Below are 16,725 nucleotides of genomic sequence, written 5' to 3'. Positions count from 1 at the left end.
GAAAGCTTACTTTTAGCTATGTTTTGAGAGATAGAAGGTTCTGCTAGAGCACGGGGTATTTGGACGTTTGTCGAATGAATCAATGTGACGGTAAAATGATACAGCATGTCATTTTACCCCAATATGGACTCTAGTTCTATTCTGTGTGATCTTCTATATTACTTAAGGTATTTATTTTACGTATCTGCTTAAACTGAACAACAATAGCAATAGGTCATTCTACAATAAAATAATTGAAACTAAAAATGAAACATGCATTGATAAATGTGCGATGGGACACAAATGCAGTGAATTTACTTAGGCCATATGTAAGCACGTGAATTTACGCTTTCAGATGGCAGGCTATAAGGTAAGTAAATCGTCGAGACAGTCATGGGAATGGCTGCAGACGCAGAAGGCTACAGATGCTGCTAACAGGGGCGAGATGGGATGGCTGCGGGCGTCGAAAGCATTCGGAGTTCCCCAGACTACGCTTAGAAGACGAACTAGGAATACGATCAAATTCTTCAGTGGTGTTCAGTAAGGAATGGTTGGATTCCAAACAACCGTCAACACTGCATTGGAGCGTGCACTGGTACAACACCTGAAACTACTGCAGTCGCGCATATTTCGTATGATTATGAAGGAGGTGACACAACTGAAACATTATACGAAAAAGACCTTTCTGGCGACAGCAGTAACGCTTCCAGAGATTGTCACTGTTTTGACTGCTTGGAACGACATTCCCATTCAAAACCCTGAGAACACTGGTTAAGGTGGCGGCAGTGTAATTTGTGAACACACAGAGAATGTGCTGAAGTAAGCCACAGAATAGGAAACATTGTTTGTGATATCTGCAAATAGATAGGTTTGGTGAGAGTTAATTTTTTCAAAAACTTAACCAACTTAGTTGTTTCATGGATTCACATTCGTAATTCTACTTTCAGTCTTCACTTTTTGTACGACTGAATTGAGAAACCGTAATCGATACTGCTGAAGAATTGTTGTAAGAGTGGTCTTTTATTTGTTAAATACAAATCTATTACATATATCAGACATCTAATGGTTATTTAAATGTCTTACCCCTCTGTCATATTACCCTGACATCGGTCTAAAATGACATACTATGCACTTTTTACAGGAATGTCAAAAAGGTGTGGTTTATATTAATTTAAAAATAAGACACAAAAATAACGAAACCTACAAGTGAATGAGGAATGGTCCTGATACAAATTTTACTTAACACCATAGTTTATGAAGCAATAATGACCTTAAAACAAAATGGTATGTCATTTATCCACTAATTATGTTAGCTGTGGTTTTGAAACTCTTGTTTCAGAGTTTTATACGATATGTAACACTAAAGATTAACAACTGTGGATTCAGTACGTGTTCCTCATTTTCAAATACTAGCGGACTTCGGTCTACAGTATACAGGGTGGTCCATTGATCGTGACTGGGCCAAATATCTCACGAAATAAGCGTCAAACGAAAAAACTACAAAGAACGAAACTTGTCTAGCTTGAAGGGGGAAACCAGATGGCGCTATGGTTGGCCCACTAGGTGGCACTGCCATATGTCAAACGCATATCAACTGCGTTTTTTTTTTTAATTAATAACCCCCATTTTTTATTACATATTCGTGTAGTACGTAAAGAAATATGAATGTTTTAGTAGGACCACTTTATCGCTTTGTGATAGATGGTGCTGTAATAGTCACAAACGTATAAGTACGTGGTATCACGTAACATTCCGACCGTTTACGTACTGCGGAAACGGTTGATATCGTGTTGATGTATGGCTATTGTGATCAAAATGCCCAACGGGCGTGTGCTATGTATGCTGCTCGGTATCCTGGCCGACATCATCCACGTGTCCGGACCGTTCGCCGGATAGTTACGTTATTTATGTTTCGAAAAAATGGCTCTGAGCACTATGGGACTTAACATCTGAGGTCATCAGTTCCCAAGAACTTAGAAATACTTAAACCTAACTAACCTAGGGACATCATACACATCCATGCCCGAGGCAGTATTTGAACCTGCGACCGTAGCGGTCGCGCAACTCCAGACTGTAGCACCTAGAACCGCTTGGCAGCTCCGGCCGGCGTTATTTAAGAAAACAGGAAGTGTTCAGCCACATGTGAAACGTCAGCCACGACCTGCAACAAATGATGATGCCCAAATAGGTGTTTTAGCTGTTGTCGTGGCTAATCTGCACATAAGTAGCAGACAAATTGCGCGAGAATCGGGAAGCTCATAAACGTCGGTGTTGAGAATGCTACATCAACGTCGATTCCACCCGCACCATATTTCTATGCAGCAGAAATTGCATGGCGACGACTTTGAACGTCGTGTACAGTCGTGCCACTGGGAACAAGAGAAATTACAGGACGATGACAGATTTTTTGCACGCGTTCTATTTAGCGACGAAGCGCCATTCACCAACAGCAGTAACGTAAACCGGCATAATATGCACTATTGTGTAATGTAAAATCCACGATGGCTGCGACAAGTGGAACATCAGCGACCTTGGCGGGTTAAAGTATGGTGCAGCATTGTGGGAGGAAGGATAATTGACCCCCATTTTATCGATGGCAATCTAATTGGTGCAATGTATGCTGATTTCCTACGTAATGTTCTAGCGATGTTACTACAAGATGTTTCACTGCATGACAAAATGGCGATGTACTTCCAACATGATGGATGTCCGGCACATAGCTCGCATGCGGTTGAAGCGGTATTGAATAGCATATTTCATGACAGGTGGATTGGTCGTCGAAGCACCATACCATGGCCCGCACGTCCCCGGATTTCTTTCTGTGGTGAAAGTTAAAGGACAATTGCTATCGTGATCCACCGACAACGCCTGACAACATGCGTCAGCGCATTGTGCATGCATGTGCGAACATTACGGAAGGCGAACTACTCGCTGTTGAGAGGAATGTCGTTACACGTATTGCCAAATGCATTGAGGTTGACGGACATCATTTTGAGCATTTATTGCATTCATGTGGTATTTACAGGTGATCACGCTGTAACCGCATGCGTTCTCAGAAATTATAAGTTCACAAAGGTACATGTATCACATTGGAACAACCGAAATAAAATGTTCAAATGTACCTACGTTCTGTATTTTAATTTAAAAAACCCAACCTGTTAATAACTGTTCGTCTAAAATTGTGAGCCATGTGTTTGTGACTATTACAGTGCCATCTATCACAAAGCGAAAAAAGTGGTCCAACTAAAACATTCATATTTCTTTACGTACTACTCGAATATGTAATAAAAAGGGGGTTCCTATTTAAAAAAACGCAGTTGATATCCGTTTGACCTATGGCAGTGCCATTTAGCGGGCCAACCATAGCGCCCCCTGTTTTCCCCCTTCAGGCTAGACGAGTTTCGTTCTTTGTAGGTTTTTCGTTTAACGCTTATTTCGTGAGATATTTGGCCCGGTCACTACCAATTGACTACGCTGCACCCTGTATATATATGAACTATCAGCAGTAGTTCATCTTCTCCATAATGAAACAAACCTGTTCTACTGCAAGTCCATTGATTTCCTTATTATGAGAGATAATAGTATGAACACGTCTCATAACATGGAAAGTGAAGAGCATGCAACAAAAAAGACGTGTTTTATGCGAGCGTAGATGAAATAATTTTAAAGCGTGAAATCGGAGTCCATGTTTACTCGGCATTTTTGTCTTATTTTTGCCCACACTATCACTTCTCAAAACATGGAACACTTGCTTTTAACAATCTTTATACTTGACGAGCAAGATTTTATGTTGGTTGATGCTTTCGGAGTATTCTGTCCTTAACGTAAGCAGAGGAAAAAAATTTCCCAGCACCATTGTTGCCTACTGATGTCCTGTCTAGGTCTTTTTATATCATCTTCACTGCTAAGAAATGTGGGTACAGTGAAGATTTAGTGATTCGACAGTTATCTTGCTTAAGCCCATACTTTTCTACTGTACTAATTTCCTTCATCGACAGAATTTTTAATCTTAAATGCAAAACTAATGACTGTTATATTTTACCACTAGAAATATCTTGTCAACTTATCCGATAATAGTAACTGCTATCTTGTCAGATTAATAACAGCTAGCAGTTTCACCGTAGAAATTTGGTCCATGATGATCTGTGCATATCCTACTGCATGCCTCTGCTCGACCAGCTAGTTCGCCATGTAGATATAGCCAAAGTAAGTGACTGAAGAAGACAATCTTAGATCCAATTCCAGGACGGCTGGCAGTGGACACCGTTAGACAAACCAAAGCAGTTTGACTTATGTAACCTCGCCTGGATGCGATATGATGCTGCAGGTTACATGTGGTGGTAAGACCTCGTTAGTTTCATAATGGCAAGGCCATGCCAGCGATGTCTCAGCAGCGAGGTGTAGCGTAATGGTTCCCTAAAGTAGGACATATCGGCTTCGTACACGTAAGCTGTAATACATTTCCAGAGGCAGATGTGGACCCTGACCCCAAGTTATTGGTTAGGAGCTGAAGGTCAAAACTGAAGTAATTCGAAAAAGGTCGGAAATTAAGGAGATAGGACTTTAATAAATTCAGAGGGCCAGAGGATGATCAGAGTTTCAGAGGGAGCGATAGTCAGTTCTACTGACAAGAACAGGCAAAAAGAATACACTAGAAGACGAGCGGGCAGCTTTGAGAAATGAAATAGTGAAGGCAGCAGAGTATGAAATAGGTAAAAAGAGAAGGCATTGTAGTAATCCTTTGACAACACCGCAGATACTGAATTTAATGAATGAAAGGATAAAATGTAAAAATGCTGTAAATGAAGCAGGCGAAAGGGAATACAAACGTGCAAAAAATGAGACTGACAGGAAGTGCAAAATGGTTAAGTAGGAATGGCTCGAGGTCAAAAGCAAGGATTTAGAAGCTTGTGTCACTAGGGCAAAGATACAGGAAAATTAACTAGACTAAGTAGAAAAGAGAAGGAGCTATATCAATACCAAGAACTCAGATGGAAAATCAATCATCAAAGAAATGAAAGCTGAAAATTGGAATGTGTATACAGAGATGTACTTGAGGGCAATAGTGTATAAATGGAAGAGGGCATAGATGAAGTCGAGATGGGAGATACGATACAGCGTGTAGAATTTGACAGACGAAACAATGTCCCGGGAGATAAACGACATTCCATCAGGACTAGTGATAGCCTTGGGAGAGCAGGCCATCACGAAACTCTTCCATCTGGCGCGTAAGACATATGAGACAGGTGAAACACCATCAAACTTCAAGTAGAACATAATTACAATTCCAAATAAAGCAGATACTGACATGTGAGATTATTAACGAACTATCAGTTTAATATATAATGGTTGCAAAATACTAACACGAATTCATTACAGAGAAACGGAAAAACTGATAGACGCCAACCAAGGGGAAGATCAGTTAGCATTCCAGAGAAATACAGAAACGTGCGAGGCAATACTGACCATACGATTTCTGTGGATGATAAATTAAGCAAAGGCAAGACTATGTTTATAGAATTTGTAGCCTCCGAGGAAGCTTTTAACTATATTGACTGGAATATTCTCTTGGAAATTCGGTTTGTAGCAGGGGTAAAATAAAGGGAGCGAAAGGCTACTTACAACTTGTACAGAAACCAGAAGGCAGCATGAAAGGGAAGCATGAGTGAGACGAGCTAGTACCCTTTCCCGATATTATTCCATCTGTACACTGAGCAAGGAGTGAAGGAAAGCAAAGAAAAACTTGGAGTAGGAATTAAAGTAAAGGGAACGCAAATAAAAACTTTGATGTTTGCCGGCGACATTATAATTTTGTCACAGACGATAAAGGACTTGGAAGAGCAGTTGTACGGAATGGTCAGCGTTTCGAAAGGAGGATATAAGATGAATGTCAACAAAAGCAAAACAAGGACAATCGAATGCAGTCGAATTACATCATGTGATGCTGGTGGCACTGTATTAGGAATCGAGACATTTAAAGTAGATGAGTTATGCTATTAGGGCAGTAAATGAACTGGTGATGGCCAAAGTAGAGAGGATATAAAATGTTGACTAGCAATGGCCAGAAAAACATTTCTATAGAAGTTTGTTAACATCGAATATACCTTTAAGTGTTGAACTGATGGCCAAAGTAGAGAGGATATAAAATGTTGACTAGCAATGGTCAGAAAAACATTTCTATAGAAGTTTGTTGACATCGAATATACCTTTAAGTGTCGGGAAGTCCTTTTTCTAATAATTTGTGTGGAGTGTAGCCATGTATGGAAGTGAAACATGAGCGATGAACAGTTTAGACACGATGAGAACAAAAGCTTTTGAAATGAGGTCCAACAGAGTAATGGTGAAGATTAAATAGGTAAATCACGTAACTAATGGGTAGGTACTGAATAGAACTGGGGTGAAAAGACATAGTGGCAAAATCTTACTAGAAGAAGGAATTGGTTGATAGGACACATTCTGAGACACGAAGGGATAACCAATGTAGTACTGGAAGTGTTGTGGGATAAAAATCGTAGAGGGAGACCAAGAGATGAATACTGTGATCAGATCCAGAAGGATGTAGGTTGTAGTAAATATTCAGAGATGAAGAGGCTTCTGCAGGATAGAGTAGCATGGAGAGATGCATCAAAACAGTCTTCCGAGTGAAGACCCCAACAACATATGGACTCATGGAATGGAATGCCTGTTCGCGGAATGCTGTTATCATTTCCTCCGTATGAGAAGGTAAGGTTGGTGGTGGATAAATTTCTATGCTGTAATCAGAAGCATCATTAATAATTACCACTGAGTCATTTGTTAAAGATTTTACAGTTACGTTAGCATGGAAACCACAATGTTTTGCATTCCACTTAAATATTAGCAGTGCATTTAGCACTAAAACTAACATCACATCTAGCATGCAAAATGATGGCTTGCTTTCCCTTAGAAACTGATGCCAGTGAACATTTGTTTTTTCAGTTTTTAAATCAATGATTTGGTGCATGTGGTCAGTGGACGTAAGTGTCGTTCGGATACATGTGAGGTGATTAACTATGTCTGTAGTTTTGTTTGTAAATATTGCAATAGTGATAAATTCTTCTCGGGTTATCAGTCAGTCGGCTTGTCGCAGCGTTTCGACGAGTTTCGTACCCATCATCTTCTTAGCCGTGTGGAAAGAATCGATTGTTTGCCGAGTCAGTGCGTCACAATGATTTTTTTTTGCAGCTTCTTCACGAAACGTTTTTTATTCAATATGGTAAAATATTCAGTTTCCATTTTAACGCAGTAACACTCTTTGACAATGCGTTTTAATCACTCACCCAATGCAGAGGAACGTGACAATCACATTCCAACGCCATTCTAAATTAAAAGGATCGTTAAGGTCGGTTTAATCCTGTTGCACTTCTACATCTTATACACAGTTTCACGACTATGACAAAGAAGAATTTTCTTTCCACCAGCTCTCTTCATGAGTAACAGCACTCCACAGCTCACTCGATATATTCCGAATGGAGCCACAAAAGCTATGTTCGGTGGCATAGTCGCTACACATGTGAGCCTGTTCTTTCCCCCACCAAACAAAACCAATGCAATGACATTGCGCAGACTTGCACTATAGTGCGTACTAGTTCTCAAGTACGCAAGTGCCAACTGTTTATTATGTATGCAACCTTTTATGTTGGTAATCGGTTGTCTGCTGCTGATCTTCCCCAAACCACACTCTCGCAGCTTACTGCTTCTCCAGTATTCATGAACATACGCAGCTCTCTCGGCTACAGTATGTTTGAATTTGGTTACTGTTTGTTGAGATAAATAAATGACAACAAGGATAGTTTTCCAACTGCAGTGACTGTTCAATAAGGTCTTGAGTGTGTTGCATTTGTGAGAACGTCAGCATGAATTGCAACAGCATTAACAATAGATTCTGTGGCTATAATTAGCCAAACAACAACCACGCCACCAACAGGAAGAGCGTAGTTGCAATAACAGCAGTTAACCAACCAATATCATCAGCGTCAGCAAGGAATACATCCACTGAAATATCAGTTGGAGGCAACGTCAGCACTGCAGTGAGTTCATTTCGTCAGTTTCTAAGAAGCAGACTAAACATGATAAGTACATTGTGTTGAATTAACCTCGAATGCAAGCAAGGGGTACTTCTGACCCTATTTCAGGTAGTAAATTATATCAGTTACATTTGAGTTTGCGGTTGTTTGATCGTAACAGGATAAAATTTTCTGAAAGTTGGAACTTTAATAAGAATCTCCACGTGTTAAACTGCAGAACTTAACAGTCACTAAAATGCTTTCGTAGCCGTAAATCTCAAATGGTATCAGTACACTGAACTATCAGCTACGTTTTCGTGGCACTAGACAGTGAACTACAAGGTCTATCCACATGACACGTTTGATTTTCTATGAAAGTTATTAAATGTGTCTTCCGCTCCGTCACTTCTTGAATAGGCATCTAGAGTATCTCCACTACTCTTCTTAAAGAACCACTACTCAGGGAAGTTTACCAGTACCATGAGTATTCAAAGTTGTTTCTTTCAGTCTGTAAACTTTCGATAACTGTGTTGTTTTCCAAATTGTACTGTACTCATCGGTGCAGATTACCTGAAGACATGGATCAGCCATCATCATACACCAGGTTCATTCTTCACAATCCTGCAGATGAGAGGCATCCATAACGGCTAATTTACTAACAGGGGAACCTCTCTATCGCACCCTCCTCAGATATAGTTATAAGCGATAGGCCTTGAAAAACTGAACACAGATCATTCGAGAAAGCAGGAAGAAGTTGTGTGGAGCTATGAAAAAAATAAGCAAAATATACAAACTGAGTAGGCCATGCGCAAGGTAGGCAACATCAAGGATAATGTGAGCTTAGGAGCGCCGTGGTTCTGTGGTTAGCGTGGGCAGCTGCAGAACGAGAGATCCTTGGTTCAAGTCTTCTCTCGAGTGAAAAGTTTTTTTTTTTATTTTCAGACAATTATTAAAGTTCAGGCACTCACACATAATCAACTTCGCTCTCCAAAATTCCAGGACATGTTCAGGTTTGCTTGGACATAGGCAGGATTTGACGGTCTACCCACGGAAATATTTGAAAACGTAAAAAAACATATGTTTTGACAGAGCACAGGGAAAACTGTGCGACCGTGAAACTGTTGCATTCATTTGCTGCAGTATATGTGACAAACTCTTATGTTTTCATCATTTTTTTGGGAATGGTCAATATTCAGGCATATAACAAGAAACCTCAAGTGAAGCAAAGAGCTTCAAATGGACATGCGCTCTACTCCGAATGGCGCCCGAGGTGTTTCTTAGCTGCCCAACCTTTTTGACGTTTTGTTATGGCCCGTCCTACCTCGATGCTTTCAACCTGTTCGCTAGGAATGCGTTTCTGCCATTAAACTAGCCCGTTGAACGCGCCGTTGTCCATGGTGTGTAGCGTGTGAAACAGTGCGAGGAACTGAGAGTCTATCACAGAGATGGATCGGTTAACTGTGTTTATCAATGCGCTGCCTAAAATGCCACACGTCTACACTAATGAAGACTATGCAGATACGATGCATGTGTAAGCTTCTTTGATGGTAGTGCAGCTGCTGCTATCGAAGAACACCTACGGCGCTTTCCGACACGTCCAATTCCTGACCGTAGAGTGTTCATCAGATTTTTCACCACATTGCACGAAACAGGTATTCTTCGAGGTTCCCATTCCTTCTGAGGGTGTGGGTCAACAACCTGCACAGGATCAGCAACTGATTGTTGGAATTGTGCAGCGTAATCCTACTACCTGCAGACGGCGAATTTCAGCAAATATCAGTGTTCCACGAACACGAGTATGGCTAACATCGCACGTGGAAGAGTAATGCATTTCCCATACAGCATGTCCATAATCTTAATATTGGCGACCTACCACAAGACATGAATTTTGTCGTTGCTTAAATGACAATCGTGATCTGCTTCCATTAGTGCTATTCATTGATGAAGCTACGTTTGCACGGAGCAGAAGCAATTACACACGTAGTACGAGTAATCACTGATTATCGCAGCAAACTCCGCATGCTACAGTGGAGACGAATTTCCAAGCTCGGTTTTCAGTCATTGTTCAGTGCGGAATCATCGCTAAAATGTTGGTAGGTTGATTCATTTTATACGACAGGTTGACGGGACAGAATTACTTGGATTGTTTCGAAAACTAATTTTCTGAACCTTGTTCTGCACTCACTCAACATGATGAAGTTATAATTATGAGGGATTTTTTAAGGTCATTGCCAGCGAGAAAACATCAGAATGTGATCTAACAGAGGCGCGAAACATAAATTAAACATATGACCTAGCAGGGGGGAAAAGGGAGGTTTAAGTTAAAAGGAACTTGTGAGCACACACATACATTTTAAAGAATACAGAGAGAGAAAGTATTGCTCTTGAAAAGCTAGTCACCCACATTGCGACCCAGCAACGGCCTAACAATAGTTGATAAAATGAATTATGCTGAGTGGGAGGGAATGACGAGAAAGGCGGACCTTAGGTGGAAAAATTGCACAAATGTTGTCGTGGCGCACTATGGACTTCCACCGGCGGTGTCTGAGATGGACTGAGAGCGGCTGAGCAACCAATTTTCTGACAACGAGACGCTGGCGGCTTTGTAGTTTCGACGTCTGGTAGTTAGTCAAGTGAGCAGTTCTTTCACCTCCTGGCCGAGGTTACCAACTCAAGTGGAGATGGTCTGAAGGAACCACCGGCGGCTGTTACCTTTCACATGCCTGGATCAAGCACCTCCCGCAGTCAGGAAGACGCAATGATAGCCTGCAAAAAGGAGCCGACACATCCTTTGCGCTGTACACTGGGCGCTTGGCTATCGGGAGTCTGTATATTCCTACGCTTACCAAAACTGGAGCCTTTCTCTAGCAGCAAGATACTCATATCACATTTAATGAGAACATGATAGTAGTAGGAGGTAATTTAGTGAAACGACTGTCGTTCAAACAAATTACAGTCATTATTTTTAATCGTACGAATACAGTTTGGTACTTGAATTATAAGACATTTTGTTTAATTCTTTCACATGTAGGGAATTGTCATATGCCATCCACAAGCTACTCGAAAATCAATTTCCTATTACTAATGATTTTTTTAAAAGCAGGCCTGCTCTCACAGTAGTTTTCTAAACGGAATTCGAGAAGTGCCTCGTTCAAGACTTTCACCATGCAGGGTCTAGATCATACCACTGAACTGGCCTAGCAGATTCGTATTCCCATTCAGTTATATCACTACTACTCACGTAGAGAACCTATAAAAAGAAATCTAAACAAAATCAGTAACCTACATTTCACCGAAAGCACATCAAGAATAAGAAAATTCTCCAAATAACTGTGCTACGCACTACTGGCGTAAGGTTGCACGGGAGTGGAAAGACCAGGCCAAATACGTGGTTGAACAACATTCGTATCAAGATTTTTTTTTACACATGTCAGCAAAAATTACTTTACCAATTAGGTCAACAGGACCTTGAAATATTAAGACAAAACTGTTCAATTATGTCAAATTATTTAAGAACAATTACTGATAATCATTCAATAACGCTATCAAATTTTCCAGTGAGCTCCAATGTCAAAAGGTTATAATGTTAATTGATATATTTGTTCTCAACTCTCCAAAACTCATTATGGGGACATGAAGCAGAAAATTTTAAATTTACAACAAATGTTAAATACTCTTTCCAAAAATAAACAAAGCTTGCGTGCCACTTATTACTGTTGTCGAAATATTTACAGAAAATTTCAATAAGAGAAGCAAGATAACAATTCACCAGTTGAAGCTATACAACAACCTCTCCAATGATTCCAAGAAAACAATGTTCAAATAGGCTGTCCACAAACATCTTAAGAAAGTTTTTGACTAAAAACTAGAAATAATTCTGGTCTACCTAAAAAGATGTCCATTAACAGGAAACAGAAAACAATTGAATCTGCTTGATATGGAACCATTACGCGTAGGGCGAAGTTGTCCGAAAAAACGGACCCGATATTGCTTAGGTCGGGCTGAATTGCTGCTCACCGTACTCCTTTTTAAGCAACCAGAGGAAGCACGCCCCGAGGGACAAACATAAGACCATATCCTGATGAACAGAGATGTAATTTTTCAGTAAAATGAGTAAAACTTAAATGGTCAGATCACATGCTAGCAGCGTACACAAAGTATTTCTGAAAAGTCGCTGAAAGATAATATAACTAGCCATGGCAACCATCCCCGTTTACTCCCGTTAGTAAAGAAATTCAGCAGCAAACTGATGTTCAGCTTCAAATCACGACACGAGAAGGAAACGGCAAATACTTTACATAGGTGGAAGGAAGACGCGAATGTTTCGCTGGTGGACCTCACCTGCGTTTTTTTTTTTTTTTTTGTCATCAGCCTACTGACTGGTTTGATGCGGCCCGCCACGAATTCCTTTCCTGTGCTAACCTCTTCATATCAGAGTAGCACTTGCAACTTGCAACCTTCTTCCTCAATTATTTGCTTGACGTATTCCAATCTCCGTCTTCCTCTACAGTTTTTGCCCTCTACAGCTCCCTCTAGTACCATGGAAGTCATTCCCTCATGTCCTATTATCCTGTCCCTTCTCCTTATCAGGGTTTTCCACATAGTCCTTTCCTCTCCGATTCTGCGTAGAACCTCCTCATTCCTTACCTTATCAGTCGACCTAATTTTCAACATTCGTCTATAGCACCACATCTCAAATGCTTTGATTCTCTTCTGTTCCGGTTTTCCCACAGTCCATGTTTCACTACCACACAATGCTGTACTCCAGACGTACATCCTCAGAAATTTCTTCCTCAAATTAAGGCCGGTATTTGATATTAGTAGACGAGAAGTCTTGGCCAGAAATGCCTTTTTGCCATAGCGAGTCTGCTTTTGATGTCCTCCTTGCTCCGTCCGTCATTGGTTATTTTACTGCCTAGGTAGCAGAATTCCTTAACTTCATTGACTTCGTGACCATCAACCCTGATGTTATGTTTCTCGCTGTTCTCATTTCTACTACTTCTCATTACCTTCGTCTTTCTCCGATTTACTCTCAAACCACACTGTGTACTCATTAGACTGTTCATTCCGTTCAGCAGATCATTTAATTCTTCTTCACTTTCACTCAGGATAGCAATGTCATCAGCGAATCTTATCATTGATATCCTTTCACCTTGTATTTTAATTCCACTCCTGAACCTTTCTTTTATTTCCATCATTGCTTCCTCGATGAACAGATTGAAGAGTAGGGGCGAAAGGCTACAGCCTTGTCTTACACCCTTCTTAATACGAGCACTTCGTTCTTGACCGTCCACTCTTATTATTCCCTCTAGGTTGTTGTACATATTGTATGTGACCCGTCTCTCCCTATAGATTACCCCTACTTTTTTTCAGAATCTCGAACAGCTTGCACCATTTTATATTGTCGAACGCTTTTTCCAGGTCGACAGATCCTATGAAAGTGTCTTGATTTTTCTTTAGCCTTGCTTCCATTATTAGCCGTAACGTCAGAATTGCCTCTCTCGTCCCTTTACTTTTCCTAAAGCCAAACTGATCCTCACCTAGCGCATTCTCAATTTTCTTTTCCATTCTTCTGTATATTATTCTTGTAAGCAGCTTCGATGCATGAGCTGTTAAGCTGATTGTGCGATAATTCTCGCACTTGTCAGCTCTTGCCGTCTTCGGAATTGTGTGGATGATGCTTTTCCGAAAGTCAGATGGTATATCGCCAGACTCATATATTCTACACACCAACGTGAATAGTCGTTTTGTTGCCACTTCCCCCAACGATTTTAGAATTTCTGATGGAATGTTATCTATCCCTTCTGCCTTATTTGACCGTAAGTCTTCCAAAGCTCTTTTAAATTCCGATTCTAATACTGGATCCCCTATCTCTTCTAAATCGACTCCTGTTTCTTCTTCTATCACATCAGACAAATCTTCACCCTCATAGAGGCTTTCAATGTATTCTTTCCACCTATCAGCTCTCTCCTCTGCATTTGACAGTGGAATTCCCGTTGCACTCTTAATGTTACCACCGCTGCTCTTAATGTCACCAAAGGTTGTTTTGACTTTCCTGTATGCTGAGTCTGTCCTTCCCACAATCATATCTTTTTCGATGTCTTCACATTTTTCTTGCAGCCTTTTCGTCTTAGCTTCCCTGCACATCCTATTTATTTCATTCCTCAGCGACTTGTATTTCTGTATTCCTGATTTTCCCGGAACATTTTTGTACTTCCTCCTTTCATCAATCAACTGAAGTATTTCTTCTGTTACCCATGGTTTCTTCGCAGCTACCTTCTTTGAACCTATGTTTTCCTTCCCAACTTCTGTGATGGCCCCTTTTAGAGATGTCCAATCCTCTTCAACTGTACTGCCTACTGCGCTATTCCTTATTGCTGTATCTATAGCGTTAGACAATTTCAAACGTATCTCGTCATTCCTTAGTACTTCCGTATCCCACTTCTTTGCGTAGACACAAGCAATGACTTTAGCCCTGGCATGGCGCATAAGCTTGCCTGATTCAAATGGCTAAAGAAAGCGACTTGGCCACTTAGTACACAAGGCACTAGGCAACAAAAATGTTTTAAAAGTCATTATTAATGTCACAGAACATAATAGGCGTTTGAAAGACTCCAATAATTCAAAATATACCACCGAATCATAACTCAACTATAATTACCTAGTGAAAGCTACAGTATTTTGTTACGAGAGACACACTCCATAAGACGGCTGGCCATACACAGGAACAGGGAACACCAACAGGAGGCTAAACCGAGTCCGATACAGAAGCAGCAGGGCACAAACATGCGCTAGAAGCAGAGCAGTCACAATTATCACCCTCACAACTGGGAGGAAGATCAGTCCTCGCGAATGCCGCGTGATCTCGACACTGAGGCAACGAACTAAAAGTAGCTCACCGAGCATACAAAGCCGCTGTGCAGTAACAGACAGCGGAAAAACATGGAGTCGCCAAGAGATTTGTCCACTCCCGTTTCCGCTGCAAGTCCCTCGCGTCTGGAAAATGCTCAGCCGCCATCTTGGAAGTTACTCGGGTGGTAATACAAACAGCCAACCTGTTGTTCTGCTGAACTGTGCAGCCATGCTGCTTCACTGGCTGCCCCCCACAGCCATCTCCAAACCCCCTCCCCCGCCCCCACTCCCCCCGGAAAACGGCCTCAACGGAACTTGCGGCAAACATGCCACGGAACCTTCACGCCAAAGATTGTCTTCCAGGAGACGTGCGCTAGCTGTCGATCGAGCAAAGGTTCAAACTCCAATGTTCGTCATGAACTGTGATATCAAGTTAAAATACAAAGAGTGTAGCTACGGGTTCATGCAGCTAAAAATTCACAAGAATTTCATTGGTACTAGAACTATAATACCACCAATTTGGCTCCTCAAACAAAAAAGGTTTTAATATTGTAGGGCAAGTCAGGCTATAATGACATACCCAGGTAAAATGACATAGCAGGGCTGTGGACGAAACCAGGTGAGTGGTGCCACGTGTATTAAGCTGAATAGAAAGGCCGATAGGCCACCTCGTTCCTACGTAGATGGCGACGAGCTGCCAGCTTTCATCTTGGTAGTGTGAATAAAAAACTTGTTACAGGAGTAGTCTTTTATTTGTTAAATTCAGATCTATTAAATATATCAGATTTCTAATGGTTACATAAATTTCTTACCTCTCTGTCATAATATCTAGACATCGGCCTAAAATGATATACTATGCACTTTTTACAGGAATGTCAAAAAGGTGTGGCTTACATTAATAAAAAAACAAGATACCAAAATAACGAAAACTACAAGTGAATGAGGAATGGTCCTGATACAAATTTTACTTAACACCATAGTTTCTGAAGCAATAATGACCTTAAAACAAAATGGTATGTCATTTTAGCCGGATGTCTACTAATTATGTGAGTTACGGTTTTGAAACTCTTGTTTCAGAGTTTTATACGATATATAACACTAATGAATAACAACTGCGGGCTCAGTATGTGACCCTCATTTTCAAATACTAGCGGAGTCCGGGCTGTAGTATACTCGTATATGTACACGGGTCCTCGGGCTATGTTTTGATTTGCGATGACGTTAAGTGGCGGCGAATTTAGACCCCTATCTTGCTTTTGACAGTCAGTCTGGAGCTGTGTGCTGACCTCATTGCTTGCACCTCAAGTGTGCCAGTAGACAAAGAGAGGGGTTAGATGATGTGAGCTACAGCCTTCCCAGCCCTCGTACTCCAGGAGTGTTGCCGGGACCATGGTGAAGCACCTTGGTGCTGAAGTTTCCTGAAGAGGTAGAGTGTGGGGCATTCTTATTATGTTTTGAACAACAGAAGGAACAGGCCATCGTTCTCCTCTATTAGTCCTACACTCTCCAAATTTCAGAACTTCAATGAGTCAAAATTATTTAGCAAAAAATCCGTCTCTTTAGATCCTCATCGAGCTGATACAACACTCATTTATCATTGTGTATGGAAACAGGAAGTTAAAACAATAAAATACGCACAAAAGTCTTAAACTAGGAATTGAGGCTATTCTCTGCTTACCAAGATGCTTGGGAAAATGTTCTTCTGCTTAATAGACAACAGTTGACTCATCTATTATTTATTATATAAACGTCCTAAGGTTGCTGATATAGTGTAGGTCTTTCTCGTTTTCAGTGTCTGACTAAACTGAAAGATAGCTGTGTTCACCAGTTCCCGTTTTAATACCGTGTGGACCTTCGTGTTGCAGGTGGA

The sequence above is a fragment of the Schistocerca piceifrons genome, chromosome 4 (assembly GCF_021461385.2).
Source record: "Schistocerca piceifrons isolate TAMUIC-IGC-003096 chromosome 4, iqSchPice1.1, whole genome shotgun sequence".
Taxonomy (NCBI): Eukaryota; Metazoa; Arthropoda; class Insecta; order Orthoptera; family Acrididae; genus Schistocerca; species Schistocerca piceifrons.
The sequence above is the reverse complement of the archived record's forward strand: the minus strand, read 5'-3'. Positions refer to the sequence as shown.